The 22338-nt window shown below is 41.4% G+C and overlaps 1 protein-coding gene across 3 annotated transcripts in view; it reads left to right on the forward strand.

Annotated features, from left to right (window-relative positions):
* Positions 1 to 22338, forward strand: part of MICU1 (mitochondrial calcium uptake 1) — a 261029-nt gene that overhangs the window by 162960 nt on the left and 75731 nt on the right. The gene's annotated exons all lie outside the window — the stretch shown is intronic.

A 22338-nucleotide genomic window follows, 5' to 3' on the forward strand; every position in this document is an offset into this window, starting at 1 on the left:
TCTTTAATTATTTAAGGCAATGTTGCTGAGAGTTGCAAAGGTATCTTACTGTGTTTGGGGATTTACAAGTTTACTTTTCCGTTTAAAGTTTAGATCATCTTGCTATTCTGGATATTTATTCCATTCAAAACATTCATCAAATGCCTTCTATATGTATTTTTTTGTCTGGAGACAAAAAATCTAGTCTCTAATTTCTTGACATTTTAAAAAATTCCCTTACACTGGTGTTTGCCAACCTCTTTTTCTTCTTCTTTCTTTTTTCTTTTTTCTTTTTCTTTCTTTTTTTTTTTTTTTTTTTTTTGAGGCAGTCTTGCTTTGTCAGCCAGGGTGGAGTGCAGTGGCATGATATGATCTTGGCTCACTGCAACCTCCACATCCCAGGTTCAAGCAATTCTCCTGCCTCAGCCTCCCAAGTAGCTGGAATTACAGGCATGTGCCACCACACCTGGCTAATTTTGTATTTTTAGTAGAGATGCAGTTTCACCATGTTGGCCAGACTGGTCTTGAACTCCTGACCTCACATGATCCTCCTGCCTTGGCCTCCCATAGTGCTGGGATTACAAGTGTGAGCCACCACACCCAGCCTCTCTTTTTCTTTTAACACACGCCCTACCTTAATATTATATGGAATTTTGAAACATTAAATACTGTAACTAAAACAGGTGAAAATATTGGAGAAAGGTGCTATGTTGTTTTTAAACTATATATGTTACTTCTGTATCTGCTTTCCAATGTTTCCCCAAGGTTCTTATATATGATTTCAGCTTTTCCACCCACTTGTCTCAATTGTGTTGTTTCGTTCAATGTTGTTTTGTTGTAACATCGATGAATGGGAACAAATCGATTTCCCCCTAGAGCCTCTGTCTGTGCGGAGTTCCCTGTCTGCTTGAGTTTCCCTGAGTACTCCAGTTTCCTCTCATATCCCAAAGATGTACATGTTCAGTGCACTGGCGTGTCTAAATGGTCCCAGTCTAAGTGAGTGGGTGTGTGCCCTTAGATGGAACGGTATCTTGTCTGAGTTGGGTTCCTGCTTTGCACCCAGAGCAGCCAGGATAGTCTCTGATCATCCTCCATCCTGAGCTGGAATAAGCATGTTAGAAAATGAAAGAATGCGGGCCGGGCGCGGTGGCTCAAGCCTGTAATCCCAGCACTTTGGGAGGCCGAGACGGGCGGATCACGAGGTCGGGAGATCGAGACCATCCTGGCTAACACGGTGAAACCCCGTCTCTACTAAAAAAATACAAAAAACTAGCCGGGCGAGGTGGTGGGCGCCTGTAGTCCCAGCTACTCGGGAGGCTGAGGCAGGAGAATGGCGTAAACCCGGGAGGCGGAGCTTGCAGTGAGCTGAGATCCGGCCACTGCACTCTAGCCTGGGCAGCAGAGTGAGACTCCGTCTCAAAAAAAAAAAAAAGAAAGAAAATGAAAGAATGCAAATTATTGTGAAGTAAAAACTCAAAGTAGATGATAAACAATGCAGTTCAAAAGCTCTCAGTGAGCCTGCCATATTGGTTATTGTTTATGTTTGAACTTCATGGTAGGAGGAGGTACTTATTACAATTTTCACTTTGCAAACATTTATTTCTTGATTTAACCCACCACCACTATGACCACCGACATCTAATAATTCACTAAAAATTGGGTGAATGACTATCTTACTTGTTTTTATCAATCTTTCTTAGATCTATATATAGCTCACATTTATTTCAGTGTTTACTACTAGAAGTGTTTTGGGTCTTTATTTAGAATTTTGGTGATGCTTTTGTTTTTGTTTTGAGATGGAGTCTTGCTCTCTCTCCCAAGCTGGAGTGCAGTGGCACAGTCTCCACTTACTGCAGCCTCCACCTCCCAGGTTCAAGCGATTCTCCTGCCTCAGCCTCCTGAGTAGCTGGGATCACAGGCGTGCCCCACAATGCCCAGCTAATTTTTGTATTTTTAGTACAGTCGGGGCTTTACCATGTTGGCCAGGCTGGACTTGAACTCTCAGCCTCAGGTGATCTGCCCACCTCGGCCTCCCAAAGTGCTGGGATTACAGGTGTGAGCCACCACGCCCAGCCATGGTGATGTTTTTGTGACCAGAAATATGCCATAGGAAATTAACTCTCATCTTTATCAATTAGCCTGTGGTAAAATTGGTTTTGTTATGCATTGTTTCACTTAAAGTCTAAGGTCAGTAAATGTTTGCCATGTTGAAAAGCTTTGCAGCTTCCCTATTCCTTTTTTTCTTTTTTGTTTTTCTTAAGTAAATATTGTATAGGATTTTCTTTTATTCAGTACCTTTACATGAACCAAACACAGCTTCCCTATTCTAACTTCCTTCGCACAGCTGGATAGATAGCTTTCTCTGTCTAGTGAAAAGCTCAAGGCTAAGTAAGTATCAGGAAAGGTTAAGTGCTTAGACTTTAAAGGGTTTTTTCTTCATTGCATGCAGAAGAATGTGACACATCAGCCTAGAAAATCACTTGAAAAGATTTCAACAATAATAGAAGCAAAAGACATTATCTGGTCAGCTCTCAGTAAACCAGAAAATTAGTCATAAATTAATCGTAATACCTCAGTTTCTAAATATTCTAGTTAGTGAAGTTTTCCTTTTGTCTAGTTGTACATAGAGGGCTCTATCTTCAGAATAACCACAGTACTGTTGTTTTTTGCCAGCTACCTTGCCACAGTAAACTGTAGCAGATCATGGAGTTCAAAATATAACTTCACAGAATGAAGAAAATGTATGTCCAATAGCATTTAAGTGTTATGCTTCCAGAGCTTTATTTGGAAATGGTAACATTACTATTTTTACCCTAGGGAAAATAGATACTTCTGAGGCAGTGAATTTTATTTTGTTCACTGATTTATATTGGGTATTTTTATATATAAAATATAGTAGATATGTTACAATACACACACACACACACACACAAAGGCATAGTGCTTACCTTTGTGAAGTTTACATTCTTATGAGAATATTCCAATATACTCCTCAGAGTATAGAAGAAAGAAGTAGACCTCATCTAACAATGTTTGTATAAGGGTTAGTATGTACTAGGGTTCGAGTCATATGCCTTGCCTCCCTAGTACGCATATATACCCAGACTGGTCTTCATTGGGAGTATTTGTAACATAATCTGGGAATGTAAGTGATTTACCTTATTAATTATATAATTACAGTTAAACAGAGTGTAGGGCCAAAAAATGTAGTTAAAGAAGCACAAGCTAGGGTAATACTTTTAGCAAAAACAAAAAAAGAGAAAAATAAATAAATAAAAACAAACAAAAAAACTTTTAGCAAAAACAATACAGGGTCAACCAGAGGGCTGAGCAGGTGCCAGCCTGACCACAATCTAAACCATCACTTATTCCTAGAAACACAAATGAGGGCCAGGCGCGGTGGCTCAAGCGTGTAATCCCAGCACTTTGGGAGGCCAAGACGGGTGGATCACGAGGTCAGGAGATGGAGACCATCCTGGCTAACACGGTGAAACCCCGTCTCTACTAAAAAATACAAAAAACTAGCCGGGCGAGGTGGCTGAGGCAGGAGAATGGCGTAAACCCGGGAGGCGGAGCTTGCAGTGAGCTGAGATCCGGCCACTGCACTCCAGCCTGGTTGACAGAGCAAGACTCCGTCTCAAAAAAAAAAAAAAGAAACACAATTGAGACCCTAGAGAAACAGAGCGTAGGACTTTTGTCTTGCATACTGAAATGCTATAGAGTTGAAAGCCCACTAACATATTGCGTAGAAGGCTGGGCACGGGTGGCACATGCCTGTAATCCCAGCACTTTGGGAGGCCGAGGTGGGTGGATCATGAGGTCAGGAGATTGAGACCATCCTGGCCAACGTGGTGAAACCCCATCTCTACTAATAATACAAAAAACTAGCCGGGCATGGTGGTGCCTGCCTGTAGTCCCAGATACTCAGGAGGATGAGGCAGGGGAATCGTGAACCAACGAGGTGGAGGTTGCAGTAAGCCAAGATTGTGCCACTGCACTCCAGCCTGATGATAGAGCGAGATTCTGTCTCAAAAAAAAAAAAAAAAAAAACAAAAAAACCTTATTGCGTAGAATGTCCATGAGGGAAAATATTATAAAGCAGATTAGGAGTTTCATACATATGTTCCTACACATGGCCTACACCCAAATGCAGAAGAAAAGAGATGTAAAAGACAGTCGTATCTAAGATACTCTAGAAGGCTCTCTTTTGTTTGACATTGATGTGGGACTGTTTGTAGACTTTGAGCCAAGATGTGCCAAGACTGTTCCTGTTTGCCAGTCAGCAGTTCCTCATGTGAGGAGACCAATAGACTCTTGTGAAAGAATGCCACCTAACATGTAGTAAGTGTTCTGTAAGTGGCTAGTAATACTGAATCCATTCTTTCCATATCATGGCATAAGTCTAGTGCTATGGTTTCATTATACACCACCCCAACCAAAGTTCATGTATTGGAAATTTAATTGCTGTTATATCACTGTTAAGAGGCAGGGCCTTTAAGAGGTGATTAGGTCATGAGGGCTCTGCTATCAAAAATGCATTAATGTCATTATCATGAAAGTGGCTATTACTGTGGTAGTGGGCTCCTGGTAAAAGGATAAGTTTGGCCCCCATTTACCCTCTGTCTTACATGCTTGCTTGCCCATCCACCATGAAAGGACCCCTGCCAGATATTGGTGCCATGCTCTTGGACTTCCCAGCCTGCAAAACCAAGAGCCAAATAAACTTATTCTTTATCAATTATCCAATCTGTGGTATTCTTTTATACCAGCAGAAAATGGACCAAGACGTCCAGTAGAATAAGTACCTTCTTATTGATGACCTCCTTATGTAAAATTTCATCAGTCAGTACTGTGTCTTCCCAACTACATTTGTACTTCTTTGAGGAAGCGTGACTAGCAGCAAGAGTATAGGCTTTAGTGCTAATGAGGTCTTGGTTAAAATTGTGGTTCCACCACTTACTGGCTATGTGACATTTGACGGGTTATTTATTCTTTCAGAGCCTGGCTCCTCATTTGTAAAACAGGGCAATGGTTAAGTGAGATGATGTTTGTAATGGGCTGAATTGTATCCCCTCAAAATTCCAAAATTCCTATGTTGATGTCCCAACTCCCAGTATCTCAGAATATGACTTTACTTGGAGATAAGGTCTTTAAAGAGGTGATTGCATTAAATGAGGGGTGAGAGTGGGCCCTAATCCAACCTGATTGGTGTCCTTATAAGAAGAAGAAATTTGGGCACAACAAAAAGACCCAAGAGACAATCACGTGAAGAGGCAGGCAGAGGGCAGTCATCTGTATGCTAAGGAGAGAAGCCTCAGAGGAAACCAACCCTGCTGGCCCCTTGAACTTACACTCGTATAGCCTCCAGAACCTATGAGAAAAAGTCCCAGTCTGTAGTATTTTGCTATGGAAGCCTTAGCAAACTAATAAAATATTTCATACCTAACACCACCTGGCATGCACTGTGCCTTTAATAAGTGTGTTCACCTTCCCATTGATACCCACTGCCACCTAGCACGGTGGCGGGCATATAAATAGGTCATCTCACGTGGGTGATGGAAAGGCCTTACTTTCATTTTGAAATTGTTTTCTGATAAAACATCTGGAAAATGGCAGCAATTTTTGTTTTTATGAAACACTTTTAATTTTACTTTTCTAAGGTTAGGTAATTTCTCCACTCATTGAGTATGAAATACAATCTCATCATCACAGCCAAGAGGAAAACAGAAATGATTCATAGTATCTTAATAACTTTTGTATGGGTTTTATAATTCCACCATTCTTTCTATCCATCTCTCACTAGTTTCATTTCATTACTTACCTACTTTAAAACTTCAGATGCAGGAGATTTATTGTTCCATTTAGTTATTTCTGTCTTTTTCTCATCACAGTAGCTTTGAAAGTGAAGAGAGTGCTATTTATCTGTCAAACTTAATTTCCAGAGGGGTCAGAGAAAAGGGATAAGTTCATGATCATTTATTGAGTACCTGCTATGAGCCAGGCACTTTATATGCCTTCTTTATTTTAATTCTCAACAACCCTGTCAGGTTTAGTGATATTTTACCCATGTTCTGGATGTAGAAACTGAAACACAAAGAGGTAAAAGTCACAGGACTATTATATGGGAGAAGTAAGATTCCAACTCGGGTCTACTTCACACTGTCTTTCAGACTGAACTTTTTATACTATTTCTGTTCTTTGTCTGATTAAGTTATTAATTTTAGTCTGAAATGGCATTTCTGTGCCTGATTTATTTGGGACTCTAAAGAAAAATAAAATTTTCTGAATTTTAGAGACAGAAGAAGACCACATTTCTGGAATATGTACAGTCTACCTTCTTCAGAATCATCTTTTACCAGTTTCTTTGCCACTCAAATCTTATGACTGTGAAGAAATACACTGTTCTTTTGTACCTGCAAGATACTACCTAAACTAGCCATTTAATTATATTTAATCACAAGAATTATTAGCTTCTGGATTTTGTAGCTATTTTAATGCTTTTTTAATTTGGGTCTTTTTTTTTTTTTCTCATTCTACCCTTTTTTCTTTATTTGGGAACTCAAAAAACAGGCTTAAAAGTGACAAGAATATAGAGTTGGTTTTTAAAATTCTCTTTTAAGGTTATTAAAAATTTCATCTAAGGCTACTGAGAACTGTTGAGTTCCTCGGAGATAGGTGCCAAATCCAATTCCAGTTAATATATTCATTGATTTCTTAATGACTGTAGCAGGTAGGATGTCAGTCAAAACTGAAAGGTATTAGAAAATTATTTGAAAGATTATGGTTAATTTTAATTTGAGAGGGATAAGGGGGGAAAGGAGCTGTCATGTCAAAGCAAAAACTAATTTGTAGAAGAAAGAAGCAGCCAACTCCAGAATATAAGCCAAGGACACTGAAAAGGTATCATCTAATAGAATTCCAGTCTGTAGGATGATCTTGTGTATAAGTTGGGATTCACGTGCTTATCAAATAACCAATAAAATTGTTACATTTTGGCTGGGCACGATGGCTCACACCTGTAATCACACCACTTTGAGAGGCCAAGGCAGGCAGATCACCTGAGGTCAGGAGTTCGAGACCAGCCTGGTCAACATGGCAAAACCCTGTCTCTGCTAAAAATACAAAATTAGCCAGACGTGGAGGCACATGTCTGTAATTCCAGCTACTGGGGAGGCTGAGGCAGGAGAATCACTTGAACCCAGGAGGCAGAGGTTGCAGTGAGCTGAGATCATGCCATTGCACTCCAGTCTCATGCCATTACACTCCAGGGTGACAAGAGCGAAACTCCATCTCAAAAAAAAAAAAAAAAAATTGTTACATTTTAAGAAGCTTGAGTGTCAGTTATCTAAAGGTAAATTAGGTATGATTCAGAGGATAACAGTAACTGATTTAGGCCAGGCGCGGTGGCTCAAGCCTGTAATCCCAGCACTTTGGGAGGCCGAGACGGGTGGATCACGAGGTCAGGAGATCGAGACCATCCTGGCTAATATGGTGAAACCCCATCTCTACTAAAAAATACAAAAAACTAGCCGGGCGAGGTGGCGGGCACCTGTAGTCCCAGCTACTCGGGAGGCTGAGGCAGGAGAATGGCGTAAACCCGGGAGTCAGAGCTTGCAGTGAGCTGAGATCCGGCCACTGCACTCCAGCCTGGGCGACAGAGCAAGACTCCGTCTCAAAAACAAACAAACAAAAAAAAAAAACAGTAACTGATTTATATTTCAGTCACTGTTTATTTTTCAGTCTTCAAGAAAAAAATATTGAGGTTAACTAGATTTGTTCAATCAGAAAGAAAAAGGGAAATATAAAGAACTATGATAATTATTCTCATCTGTCAGTAAGAATAGAGACAAGGCCAGGTGCAGTGGCTCACGTCTGTAATCTCAGCACTTTGGGAGGCTGAGGCAGGTGGATCACCTGAGGTCAGGAGTTCGAAACCAGCCTGGCCAACATGGCAAAACCCCATCTCTACTAAAAATACAGAAAATTAGGCCGAGCGCGGTGGCTCATGCCTGTAATCCCAGCACTTTGGGAGGCCGAGTGGGTGGATCACCTGAGGTCAGGAGTACAAGACTAGCCTGGCCAACATGGTGAAACCCCATTTCTACTAAAAATACAGAAATCAGCCAGGTGTGGTGGGACGTCCCTGTAATCCCAGCTACTTGGGAGGCTGAGGCATGAGAACTGCTTGAGCCCAGGAGGTGGAGGTTGCAGTGAGCCAAGATCGCACCATTGCACTCCAGTCTCGGCAACAGAGCGCGACTCTGTCTGAAAAAAAAACCAAAAACACAAAACAAAAAAACAGAAAATTAGTCGGGCGTGGTGGCATACACCTATAATCCCAGCTACTTGGGAGGCTGAGGCACAAGAATCACCTGAACCCAGGAGGCGGAGGTTGGAGTGAGCCACGATCACACTGCTGCACTCCAGCCTGGGTGACAGAGTGAGACTTCGTCTAAAAAACAAAACAAAACAAAAAGAGACAAAAAAAAAAAAAAAAAAAGAAGAAGAAGGTATTAAGTTAAATATCAAGGAGTTTTTTAAAAAAATATATAACTAAACTAAATGATTAAAAGTACCTAAAGAGATTCTAGAGTCACCCACCCTTTAAATCATCAAGTTGACATCTTTCTACCCATCTTTTTAAAGCACTGAAGTAGAATGAAATCTGTCTGATGCAACAAAGAATTGTATCAAGGGACATGCCTCAGCTCCTTTCCTGGCCAAAATATTATAGAAAAGGAGACCAGAAGGCAAGAAGGCTTTCAAACACTTGCTGGAACTAGAACACTCATTGGCAAAGTAGGTTTCTTTTTGCACTGATAGCCCAGTTTTGTTTATTTTGTTTTCTGGGGAAGTGTAAACTAAATGATGAGGCTTGACTCTTGATTTAATTAAATCCAAGAAACAAAATGAGATGTTCAGTGACATTTCCTTTAGTTTTGTACTTCCACTTTGCCTCTACAAAGCAGAATGTGGATAGTTTCTTAGGGGTTTTCAGTTTGACTTTTCCAAAAATTGGAAGAGTTTGTAAAGAGTACAGTAGTCCTCCCTTATCTGCAATTTCTCTTTCTGAAGTTTCAGTTACCTGCAGTCAACTGTAGTTCAAAAATATTAAATGGAAAATTCCAGAAATAAACAGTTCATAAGTTTCAGATTGCATGCCTTTCTGAGTAGCGTGATAAAATCTCCTGAGGTCCCACTTGCTCCACGGAGACACGAATGATCTCTTTGTCAGCATACAGAGGCTGTCTGCACTGCCCCCTCCGTAGTCACTTAGTAGTCATCTCTGTTACCAGATTGACTGTTGGAGTGCTTGTGTTTAAGTAACCTTTATTTTATTTACTAATGGCCCCAAAGCACAAGAGTAGTGATGCTGGCAATGTAGATGTGCCAAAGAGAAGCTGTAAAGTACTTCCTAAAAGGTTGAAAGTTCTCAACTTAATGTAAAGGAAAGGAAAAAATTGTATGCTGTGGTTGCTAATATCTATGGTAAGAATAAATCTCCTAGCTGGGAAATTATGAAGAAGGAAAAAAAATTATGCTAATTTTGCTGATATATCTCATTATAGCCACCGTGTGTGATAAGTGCTTAGTTAAGATGGAATAGGCTTTAAATATGTGAGTGAAAGACCTGAACAAAGGCCAGGCGTGGTGGCTCATGTCTGTAATCCCAGTACTTTAGGAGGCTGAGGCAGGAGGATCACCTGGGGTCAGGAGTTTGAGACCAGCCTGGCCAACGTGATGAAACCCTGTCTCTACTAAGAATACAAAAATTAGCCAGGTGTGGTGGCGGGTGCCTGTAATCCCAGCTACTAGGGAGGCTGAAACAGGAGAATCAATTGAACCCAGGAGGCGGAGGTTGCAGTGAGCCAAGATCGTGCCACTGCACTCCAGCCTGGGTGACAGAGTGAGACTCCATTTCAAAAAAAAAGAAAGACCTGAATAGAAACATGTTCCATGTGATGGCAAATAGGTTCAGTACTATTCTTGGTTACAGGCATCCACTGAGTATCTCAGAATGCATCTCCCAGGGATAAGAATGACTGCCATACTTGTTTCTTTTGGATATTTATAACTTCAATGAGTCAAGTATATGTTTAAAGGTTTTTTAAAAAAAAAAAAAAAAAAAAAAAACACTATGGGCTGGGCATGGTGGCTCATGCCTATAATCCCAGCACTTTTGGAGGCCAAGGTAGGAGGATCACTTGAGGCCAGGAGTTCAAGCCTGGCCAACATGGCAAAACCCTGTCTCTACTAAAAATAGAAAAAAATTAGCCAGGTGTAGTGATGCAAGCCTGTAATCCCAGCTACTTGGGAGGCTGAGGCCTGAGAATCATTTGAACCCAGGAGGTGGAGGGTGCAGTGAGCCAAGATCACACCACTGCACTCCAGCCTGGGTGACAGAGCAAGACTCCATCTCAAAAAGCATTTTTTTTCCTCAGGAGTTTTTATGTCAGTCACCCATGTCTTGATGTCAACATTCTTTGAAACTAATTCTGTTTTCTCTATGTATACACATCATGGGGTAGGTCCAGTATCTTGCCCTGATGAGATCCGGTTAGCTCTCAGGGTGAGCTAGTTTAACGAGAAAATGGATAAAATCCAAAGCCAAACTCTCATTTAATTTCTTGCAATTCCCTTTGTTCTCTACATCTCAAGTTTGCTATCATTTATGGCTTATAGGTTCTCTGGCGGTAAAGTCAAACTGAAAATACTATATAGTTATGTATCACTTAATGATGAATTCTGAGAAATGCATTGTTAGATGATCTCGTCATTGTGCAAACATCATAGTGTGCATTTACACAAACCTGGATGTTATAGCTTACTATATACCTAGGCTATATGGTATAGCCTGTTGGTCCTACGCTACAAACCTGTACAGCATGTTACTGTACTGAAATAATTACTGTATTTTGCTAGTACAGTATTTGTAGAAAAACATAAAGCATTTAGTCAACATGTACTGCCTTCTCCTTGTAAAAGTCTGGTGAGGAAATGCTACAGCAAGCATTATTTAACCTAATGTGTATACGTATGTGTGTATGTATACGTGTGTGTGCGTGCTCACGCACACGTGTATAAAAGAACTGTAACAATTCTTTTTTTTTTTTTTTTTTTCTTTTGAGCCAGAGTCTTGCTCTGTCACCCTGGCTAGAGTGCAGTGGTGCAATCTCGGCTCACTGCAACCTCTGCCTCTTGGGTTCAAGTGATTCTCCTGCCTCAGCCTCCTGAGTAGCTGGGATTACAGGCATGTGCCACCACACCTGGCTAATTTTTGTATTTTCAGTAGAGACGAGGTTTCACTATGTTGGCCAGGCTAGTCTTGAACTCCTGACCTCAGATGATCCACCTGCCTCGGCCCCCCAAGGTGCTGGGATAACAGGCGTGAGCCACTGTGCCCGGCCAACAATTCTTTACAAAACAAGGCAATTGTAAAACAATGGTAAGTATTTGTGTAAGTAAACATATCTAAGCATAGAAAAAGCAGAGTAAAAATATGGTATAAAAGATTTTTTAAAATGGTACATCTGTAAAGGCACTTACCATGAATGAGGCTTGCAGGAGTTGGAAACTGGTTTGGTTGGGTCAGTGAATGAATGATGATGTGTGTGAAGGTCTAAGACATTGCTGTACCTTACCGCAGACTTTATATACACTGTACACTTAGAGTATACTAAATTTATAAAACAAAGTAACTGCATTACAACCTCACAACATCAGTAGGTGATAGGAATTTTTCAGTTCCATGATAATCTTATGGGAATGTCATTATATATACAGTCTGTCATTGACTGAAATGTCCTTATGCAGCACATGACTGTATATGGTAGAATCTCCATGGTTATGTAAATCTCCTTTGTAAATGCAACCTTGATAATATCTTGATAATTATTCCGTAAAAGTGTGCCAGAAAGTACTTTTTTGTTTCATGCTTTTTGGAGAATGGAGGAAAAGTTTTAAGAGTGACACTTTGTAGCTTAAATATATTATGTGGGCAAAAATTTTTAAAGGCGTTATCACTTCTGAATCTGACCTTTCAGATGGATCATTAAAAGTGAGGCTGCACGCGGTGGCTTACGCCTGTAATCCCAGCACTTTGGGAGGCCGAGGCAGGCAGATCACCTGAGGTTGGGAGTTCAAGACCAGCCTAACCAACATGGAGAAACCCCATATTTACTAAAAATACAAAATTTGCCGGGCGTGGTGGCACATGCCTGATATCCCAGCTACTCGGGAGGCTGAGGCAGGAGAGTCACTTGAACCTAGAAGGCAGAGGTTGTGGTGAGCCCAGATCATGCCATTGCACTCCAGCCTGGGCAACGAAAGCGAAACCCCATCTCAAAAAAAAAAAAAAAAAGTGCAGAAGACTCCTAGAGATTGATATTTTTCTTTGATTTGCAGATAGCTTTGCAATTCCAAAGTCAATGATACTTTAGGGATGCCTTTGTAATATTTGTCAATTCTCAGGATTTTCCTGTTATCAGATATCTTTAATGTTACATTCTAAGTTCATTTTAAACTGGCCACAAGATAAAAGGAGCTCATAAATAAGTCATGAAGGTTTGATTTTTCTCCAGTGGAAGCTTTTCCTCAATCAGTCTTTCATACAGTCTTAGCAACATCTTTTTAGTAGAACCCAGGTGCCTCTCAACTTATGAATGAGCTCTATACCAAAGTATAAAAAGTTCTTAGGTCATTTATTTGGAATTCAGAATGCAGGAATAGTTAAATTTTTAGTCTCACAACAGAATATTCAAGGTACCACAGAAAGGTAATACAGTAAAATGAAAAGTAGTATAGAAGAAGGTGATTACAACTTTATAGTTCAGTGTTTCATCTATGTATAAGTCTGTCAGTCTCAAGCACATGTGTAGCATATATTCAAACAAAAGTTTGAGTACATACTACATAATAAAAATATTAGCTAGCATTTCCTGAGAGCTTACCATAAGTCAGACACTATTCTAAGTGCTTTATGTACAGATGCTCCTTGACTTATGATGATGTTTCAGTAAATCCGTCATAAGTCAGAAATGCACTTAACCAGCTGCTTGGGAGGCTAAGGTGGAAGTATTACCTGAGTCCGAGGAGGTCAAGGCTACAGTGAGCTGTGATTGCCCCACTGCACTCCAGCCTGGGTGACAGAGTGAGACCCTGGCTCAAAAAAAAAACAGAAGAAAAGAAATACATTTAATACCCCAATAAACCCACCATAAAGTTGAAAAATTGTTAAGTGAGACCATTGTAAGTTGGGGGCTGTCTGTACATTGTTTCATTTGGTCTTCACAATGCTATGATGTTAGTATTTAACAAATGAGGACATTGAGGCACAAAGAGGCTAAATAACTTGGTCAAAGTCTCACACATGATAAAGGTGGAGCTGAGATTTGATTCCAGGCAGTCTGGCTCCAGAGTCTTTTTTTTTTTTTTGAGATGGAGTGTTTCACTCATGTTGCCCAGGCTGGAGTGCATGGCATGATCTCAGCTCACTACAACCTCTGCCTCCCTGGTTCAAGCGATTCTCCTGCCTCAGCCTCCCGAGTAACTTGGACTACAGGTGCCCACCACCACACCCGGCTAATTTTGTGTATTTTTAGTAGAGACATGGTTTCACCATGTTGGCCAGGCTGGTCTCAAACTCCTGACCTCAGGTGATCCTCCTGCCGTGGCCTCCCAAAGTGCTGGGATTACAGGCGTGAGCCACTGTGCCCGGCTCAGATTCTTTTCTTAACTACTAATAATTTACACTAGTTTTCCAGGAACTGTGCTAAATGCTTAAGATACAAGGATGAGAAGAACATTGTTCTGCTTCCAAGAAGCTTATAAAGGTAGGATAAATGAAAGAAATGCTTGCACAGTGCATAGGTAAAGTACAGTTGTAGGGATATGTATATGGTATAATGAGAACATAAACTGGGACCTGTGAATCAGTCTGTGAAGTAAGAGAGTAGAGGACTGCTCAGTTTTCTCAGAGGTGGCATTATTTGAGTCAATTCTAACTCTGAAATTCATTCTATCTAAAGATCAGGTAGTGGATTTTCATTTGCTCTTTGTTACAGTTGGGGAATACCCAAGAAGAGGCATTAGAGCACTCGGTAAATTCTGGGGCTGGAGCCAAGAGACTGTGATAGAGAAATGACCTTTCTTATCAAGTTTGTCCCAAGCCAGGCTTAAATTGATATATCGTCTAGGTTTTCTCATGCTGGTAAGGAGACTCTGTGCCTCAGGGCCAGGTCTGCAAAGATCATTAAGAATCAGATTAAAATTAGGGAGCAAGACAAAATGAGAGAAAGTTTCTCTAGGTTCTCCCAGATCTCTCTGGGCCTATAGGCAGATCAAATTTGGCCTCTAGATCAGCTTGGACAAAATGATGTCCAGGGTATCTGAGTAGGTCTTTTCATTTTTATCCCTCTTATAGCCATCTTTACCTGCAGGTGCCTTTTTAGAGTTATGGTCTTTGGAACTTAGGGACTTTTTTTTTTTTTTTTTTTTTGAGACGGAGTCTGGCTGTGTTGCCAAGCTGGAGTGCTGTGGTGCAATCTTGGCTCACTGCAACCTCCGCCTCCCAGGTTCACGCCATTCTCCTGCCTCAGCCTCCCGAGTAGCTGGGACTACAGGCGCCCGCCACCTCGCCTGGCTAGTTTTTTGTATTTTTTAGTAGAGACAGGGTTTCACTCTGTTAGCCAGGATGGTCTCGATCTCCTGACCTCGTGATCCGCCCGTCTCGGCCTCCCAAAGTGCTGGGATTACAGGCTTGAGCCATTGCACCCGGCCAGGGACATTTTAAAATAAAGAATGATTGCTCATGATGACTGTGCTAATGAGTGGAAAGAAACTTGCTTTTTTTCCTTCTTTTAACCAACTTAGCCTCAGTTAACTAGTAGATGTAATTTTTTTTCTTTCTTAGAAGAAAAAGAGATTTAAAAAAAATAGATCTAGCCTCTGGCTTGCTACCCAGCCTTGGAGGAGTCTAGGAAGTCTCCTAGGAGCCAGTCCTAGCCAATGTCCTAGGAGCCAGAGCCAGCTCTACAGTCATTTGTGAATGAATTATGCATCATGTGCAGCCTTTTGAATTCATACTTTGAGCAAATACCACTTTAAAGGGTCATAAATTACATCAGGTTATTATCCTCTGAATTCATTTAACAGCACAGAAATGAATATTTGTCAAATCTCTTTTATTTCTCATTATTTTTCCTATTATTGGATGCCTTTTCTCCCTCCCCACCCATAATCTCTTCATCTGTTTTGTATCAATCTGCTACACATTAACATGAATGTGTTTTTTTATTAAAGCCACATGACTAATGAAATATAAACTAGTTCTGTCATTTCTAAGCATGGGGGGGGGAGGGAGAGAGAGAGAGAGAGAGCTGTGCAAAATAAAAACAAAAGTACATTCTAGGTTACAAACTATCTTTTTAAAGAAGTAAAAGTGCATTCTAGGGAAACAGAGCACCAATACAAAGAAGGAAGGAAAAAGATGGTGCTTTTGGGAAACAAAAACAGAATGGAGTAGCCAGGCCATGAAATATTTTGAATGGTGCACTGTAGGTATTTGGACACTTTATCCTACAAGCTATAGGGAACCATTGAAAGGTATGAAGTGAGAAGTGGTATGATCAGATTTGGATTTTTAGAAAGATCACTCTAGCAACACTGTAAAGTATGGATTAGCAAAGAGGGAAAATAGATAGTTATTGCAGTTGTTTAAGGAGAAAATCATAAGGTAGTCTTAGGAAAGGGGAGAGAGAAAAGGGAGTCAATTTGGCAGTTGGCAGTTTGGCAATTGGCATGAAAGAATAGAATTCAGGTAATCCCATTCACTGAGATAGAGAACATAGGAGGAGAAGTAGTTTTGCTTAAAGAAACGTTGAGTTCTCTCTTGGACATTTTGAGTTTGAAGTATTCATGAGACACCTCAATAGCTTTCTCTAGAGGCAATTGGATATATGTATTTGGCAATCAGTGATGTGGGTCCAATTAGAGATACGGTATTATTAGCATATAGGAGTCAGTCGATATATTGGGAATTAATGATCTCACTTAAGTACAATGTATAATTTACTTGAAGCAAAAAAGAAAGTGAGGGACAGAGTGCTATCCTTATATTTAAGTTGTACAGAACAAAGTAAATGGGCCAGGATGGGCCAGAGATCAGAAGGATGGGTCTCAGCCAGATCACTCTCATATCCAGCTAAGGATGTGACGCACAAGGGTAAAGAAACAGGAAATTACTGGTATTGGTGAGATAAGGTTGTAAAGAGACAGCTGTAAAAAATGTTTTCAGGAGTAAGTGCACAATAAGCATTTGTCAAAAAACTAATCAATATACAATAAGGTTATTTGGTTTTTTGGTTTTTTGGTTTTGGTTTTGTTTTTGTTTTTGAGATGGAGTCTCGCTCTGTGGCCCAGGCTGGAGTGCAGTGATGTGATCTCCACTCACTGCAACCTTCACCTCCCGGGTTCAAGCAATGCTCTAAAAGCTTGACTAGGCAGGGCGATCCTATTCTGAGCTCACTCACGTGGCTGTAGGCAGTAGGCTCCAGTTCCTCTCTTAGTGAACCTCTTCATAGGGCTCTCATGATCTGGCAGCTGGCTTCCCACAGCACAGCCAACGGGGAAGCCACACTGTCTTGTATAATCTGATCTCAGAAGTGGCATTCCATCACTTCTGCCTTATCCTTTTGGTTACAGATGGCTTCTGGTCCATTGTGGAAGGGGATTACACAAGGAGTAGGGGAACATTGGGAATATTCATATACAGGTTACCTCCTATACATACTCACTGCCTTCCTCAGATTATAGGATTGGCCTCAGAAGGGCTGTGTCAAAACCAGTTCCAGCATCAGAATATTAGACTCATTGCAAAGACCATGCCAGCAGTTTATCTTGCTACCGAGTGGTGATTTTATTTCAGACCTCATTGCCTTTCTCTACCCACTGGTGCTATTCAAAGTCACCACAATCCTCCCCCACATGATTCATTAGCCTTGAGTCTAGTGAATAGAGAGTTGCAAACTCATGCCCATCCTTCCCAGAAGACGCTTGCTTCCTAGTAGTATTCCAGCACTGTAGATCAGTAGTTTCTCCCTGTGTCACCAGCACCCACCTACATATCCTTATGATCCAGACTATCCAATGCCTGCTGTATTCCAGTCCCAGCCCCTTCTGTCTCCAGAGAAATGTGTCCTCCTCTGCAGCTTTTGAATTGATGAGGAAAGCTCATCAGGAGGCCAGGGTGGGAGGATCACTTGAGTCTAGGAGTTCGAGACCAGCCTGGGCAACATAGTGAGACCCATCTCTATTACCAAAAAAAAAAAAAAAAATTGACCAAGCACAGTGGCATACATACTCACCACCTTCCCCAGATTATCGGATTGGCCTCAGGAGGGCTGTTTCAAAACCAGTTCCAGCATCATAGTGTTAGACTCATTGCAAAGACCATGCCAGCAGTTTATCTTGCTACCCAGTGGTGACTTTATTTCAGACCTTTTATTTTCAGGGTATAGAGGTTTATTTAGTCCCTAATGTGCTATGCACCATGGTTTATTGTTGCCATTAGTAGCAGAAGTATTGGACATTTTAAATAAATGTCATTTTATAGCCAGAAAGATATATTTCATTTCCAGCTTTTAATTTGTTCCCTCAATTTGAGACAAATGTCTATTAATATCCCTTGGAAATTTAGTATCCATCATGGCAGTGTCTTGTAGCTTATTTTCTATGATACTTTATAATAAACTTGGGAAATTTCCACTGTGATACATTGATAGTGTCTAAAAAACTTAATAGATAACTTTTTACTCCAGATTCAAGGATTGTATTTTCATGATACATAGAACACATGATGACATATTAAAACACTTTTAATAAGTGAATAATGTGTCACTTAATGAGAGCCCTGTTGGTGTCTGAATTTTTTATTTCTTTGGTCTAATGAACTTTGATCTTTTTTTTCTTTTTTTTTTTTTTTTGAGACAGAGTCTCGCTCTTATTGCCCAGGCTGGAGTGCAGTGGCACGATCTCGGCTCACTGCAACCTCCACCTCCCGGGTTCAAGCTTTTCCTGCCTCAGCCTCCTGAGTAGCTGGGATTATAGGCGCCCCCCACCACGTCCTGCTAGTTTTTGTACTTTCAGTAGAAACGGGGTTTCGCCATGTTGGCCAGGCTGTTCGCCAACTCCTGACCTCAGGTGATCCACCTAACTCGGCCTCCCAAAGTGCTGGGATTACTGGCATAAGTCACCGCACCTGGCCAAACTTTGATCTTTTAATCAGAAACTCGCTGCTGTTTGGTTATCTTCTTACCTAATTTCCAAGTATTCACTTAGGTGCAAACTCTGATCTTACTCATCTGTGATACTAACCAAAGTAATTGGAACAAACTCTGAGATCTATTAGGTATTCCCTTATCAGCTTATACTGAACTACATTTTTCCCAAAACTCCTAGCATTTCTCACTCAGTAGATGTATATCAACTTGAATTTGACTATGATTCGGTTTTTTTTTTTTAATATTATTTATTTATTTTGAAATGGAGTCTCACTCTGTTGCCCAGGCTGGAATGCAGTGGTGTGATCTCAGCTTACTGCTACCTTCGCCTCCCAGGTTCAGGCAGTTCTCCTGCCTCACCCTCCTGGATAGCTGGGACTACAGGGGTGCACCACCACGCCTGGCTAATTTTTGTATTTTTAATAGAGACATGGTTTTGCCATGTTGGCCAGGCTAGTCTCAAACTCTTGACCTCAGGTGGTCCACCCGCCTCAGCCTCCCAAAGTGCTGGGATTACAGGCATGAGCCACTGTGCCTAGCCCATGACAACTTTTTTTTTTTTTTTTTTTTTTTTTTTTTATGTGAGACGGAGTTTCACTCTTGTTGCCCAGGCTGGAGTCCAGTGGCATGATCTCAGCTCACCACAACCTCCACCTCCCTGGTTCAAGCGATTCTCCTGCCTCAGCCTCCCAAGTAGCTGGAATTACAGGCGTGTGCCACTACACCAGGCTAATTTTGTATTTTTAGTAGAGACAGGGTTTCTCCATGTTGGTCAGGCTGGTCTCGAACTCCCGACCTCAGGTGATCCGCCCACCTCGGCCTCCCAAAATGCTGGGATTACAGGCGTGAGCCACTGTGCCCAGCCCACGATAACTTTTTTTTTTTTTTTTTTTAATGTGAGACAAAGTTTCACTCTTGTTGCCCCGGCTGGAATGCAATGGCATGATCTCAGCTCACCACAACCTCCACCTCCCTGGTTCAAGCGATTCTCCTGCCTCAGCCTCCCGAGTAGCTGGGATTACAGGCATGTGCCACCACACCAGGCTAATTTTGTATTTTTAGTAGAGACAGGGTTTCTCCATGTTGGTCAGGCTGGTCTTGAACGCCCGACCTCAGGTGATCCACCCACTTCGGCCCCCCAAAGTGCTGGGATTACAGGCATGAGCCACCACACCTGGCCAGCACGACTACTGTTTAAATTTGAATCTAAAGTAATGTTGGGGCCGGGTGCAGTAGCTCATGCCTGTAATCCAAGCATTTTGGGAAGCAGCAGCAGATCACCTGATGTCAGGAGTTTGATACCAGCCTGACCAACATGGCAAAACCCCATCTCTACAAAAAATACAAACATTAGCCAGGCGTGGTGGCACGCACCTTCAATCCCAGCTACTCAGGAGGCTGAGGCAGGAGAATTGCTTGAACCAGGGAGGTGGAGGTTGCAGTGAGCCGAGATCTTGCCACTGCACTCCAGCCTGGGTGACAAGAACAAAACTCCATCTCAAAAAAGAATAAAAATAAAGTAGGCCGGGTGCGGTGGCTCATGCCTGTAAACCCAGCACTTTGGGAGGCCAAGGTGGGTGGATCACCTGAGGTCATGAGTTCGAGACCAGTCTGACCAACATGGTGAAACCCTGTCTCTACCAAAATTACAAAAAATTAGTTCAGCGTAGTGGTGCAAGCCTGTAATCCCAGCTACTTGGGAGGCTGAGGCAGGAGAATCACTTGAACCCGGGAGGCAGGGGTTGCAGTGAGCCAAGAATGTGCCATTGCACTCCAGCCTGGGCAACAAGAACAAAACTTCATCTCAGAAATAAATAAATAAATAAGTAAAATAAAGTAATGTTGGGATTTTTTCAGTGCTCTGGAAATTGTACGGTGTGGTTTACTGATCTTGTCTTATACTGGCTTCAAAGAGCCCATGAGTCTTTTTTCCTCCACCTGGAAAGGTTAATTAAAACTCTGCTAGTGTAATAGCTCCACCGCTTGTCATAAAGAATATTGTGGTATATTCTTGTGCTAACTGTGGATTTGAATTAAGTTTTATAGTTCACTTTTAATATATATCTATCATCCAACAGGGTTAGGATAACTGGGGGAACAATGTCTTTGGTTTTCCTCACTTGTGGATATGTGTAACCTCAAATGTGAGGTTAATGTGGTTTTGCATTCAATTTCTGCCAAAGAAAAATAATAAATTGTGGAGTTGCTTGATGTGGTGAGTATACTAAGCCCATTTATTGGCACATGTAATCATTTATTCCCTAAAGCTAATCACATTTTACACACACTTGGTCAACTGGGCCCAGGAGCCTCCTCTGCCTAGTGAAACATAATTAATTTCAAACTGGCATAATGGGACATACACCCTTCCAGTCTCCTCTAGATCTGCTTTATAGAGGTCATCCGAAAAAGACTCACCTTCCCACTCAGATTTTCAACAGTCACTAGGTCCATCTGTCAGAGGACTCGACGGGACAGATCCTGAGAGGGGAGTAACAGTTACATGATTTTAGTAAATGAATACTGCCAGGCTATAATTAGTATATGTCAAACCCTATTTGTGAGATAGCTTCGAATATAGTATGCATTGCCTAGCGATGGGGATACATTCTGAGAAATGCATTTTTAGGCGATTTCATTGTGCGAACATCATAGAGTGTGCTTACACAAACCTAGACTGCCTGTTGCTCCAAGGCTACAAACTTGTCAAGTATGTTACTGTGCGGAATACCGTCAGGGCAATTGCAACACAACAGCAGGTAATTGTGTATCTAAACATATACACCATCATCTGTGCAGTCTCGGTGATCAAAACATTGTTATGTGGCACATGACTGTATTTGAAATACCTGCCTCTCTCTGCTGGAATGTGACAGAAGAATGTGCCATTTCCTCATTACGTTACCATGGTGGCATCATTTTTAGCGTATTCAGTTAGGTGGCTCTGATTTAATATACTGTTTAACTTCTCTGCCTCCAAACTGAAAACAATGTGATATATAATCTTGGCCTCATATTTATGTGGTAGTCTTCTCTGGTATGGCAAGGCCATAGATAGCATGTATCCTCCCTAGATGATTTGAGGCTTGTTATTGCCTCCCAGCTTCCTGACAGCTAGAGGAGGAAAAGTGAGAATTCGAATTGTAGTAAAGGGATGAAATTGAAAATAACTAACTGGCCTGGTGCAGTGGCTCATGCTGGTAATCCCAGCACTTTGGGAGGCCGAAGTGGGCAGATCACCTGAGGTCAGGAGTTCAAGACCAGCCTGGCCAACATGGCGAAACCCTGTCTCTACTAAAAATACAAAAATTAGCAAGTCATGGTGGCAGGCGCCTGTAATCCCAGCCACTCAGGAGGCTGAGGCACAACAGTGCTTGAACCCAGGAGGCAGAGGTTGCACTGAGCCTAGATGCACTCCAGCCTGGGCGACAGAGCAAGACTCTGTCTCAAAAAAAAAAAAAAAAAGAAAAAAAATTTTGTAAAGACAGGGTCTCACTATGTCGCCCAGGCTGGTCTTGACCTCCTAGGCTGAAGCAATCCTCCCACCTTGGCCTCCCAGAGTGTTGGGATTAAAGGCATGAGCCACTGCACCTGCTATGTTTCTTAGAGTACCACAGAGAGACCATTAAGTCAGGTTATGTTTTAAATCCTGCAGCCCTAAAGTGTTTTTTTATCTTTATTTTTTTTTCTTTCTGATCATCAAGTTAATTAAGGTTTCTTAAAAAGCAACTTAAGAGACATAAATGATACTTCTCAATTTTCTGATACTTTTTCATTTTTAAAACAGCTAATGAGGAATGTTTCATGCTTAAGTATATTGGTCTGTCTCTACATCGAACCTCAAATTTACAAACATGGCTTTTAGGAGTTCCCACATATGTTTGGGAAGTGGAGTGGGCAAAATCCTGAAGAAGACGGAATTGTTGAAAGCGGGGCTGATACTCCAAAATGTGCCTAATATACTAGACCATAAGGTGCCACAGAGAGCTGGAGAGGGAGTGGGCATCAACATGTATGTGTACCTTTACCAGGCTTTCGTCCACATCTGGTATTTACTAATTCAACACTATTTCCTGAAAAT

The sequence above is a fragment of the Macaca mulatta genome, chromosome 9 (assembly GCF_049350105.2).
Source record: "Macaca mulatta isolate MMU2019108-1 chromosome 9, T2T-MMU8v2.0, whole genome shotgun sequence".
Taxonomy (NCBI): domain Eukaryota; kingdom Metazoa; phylum Chordata; class Mammalia; order Primates; family Cercopithecidae; genus Macaca; species Macaca mulatta.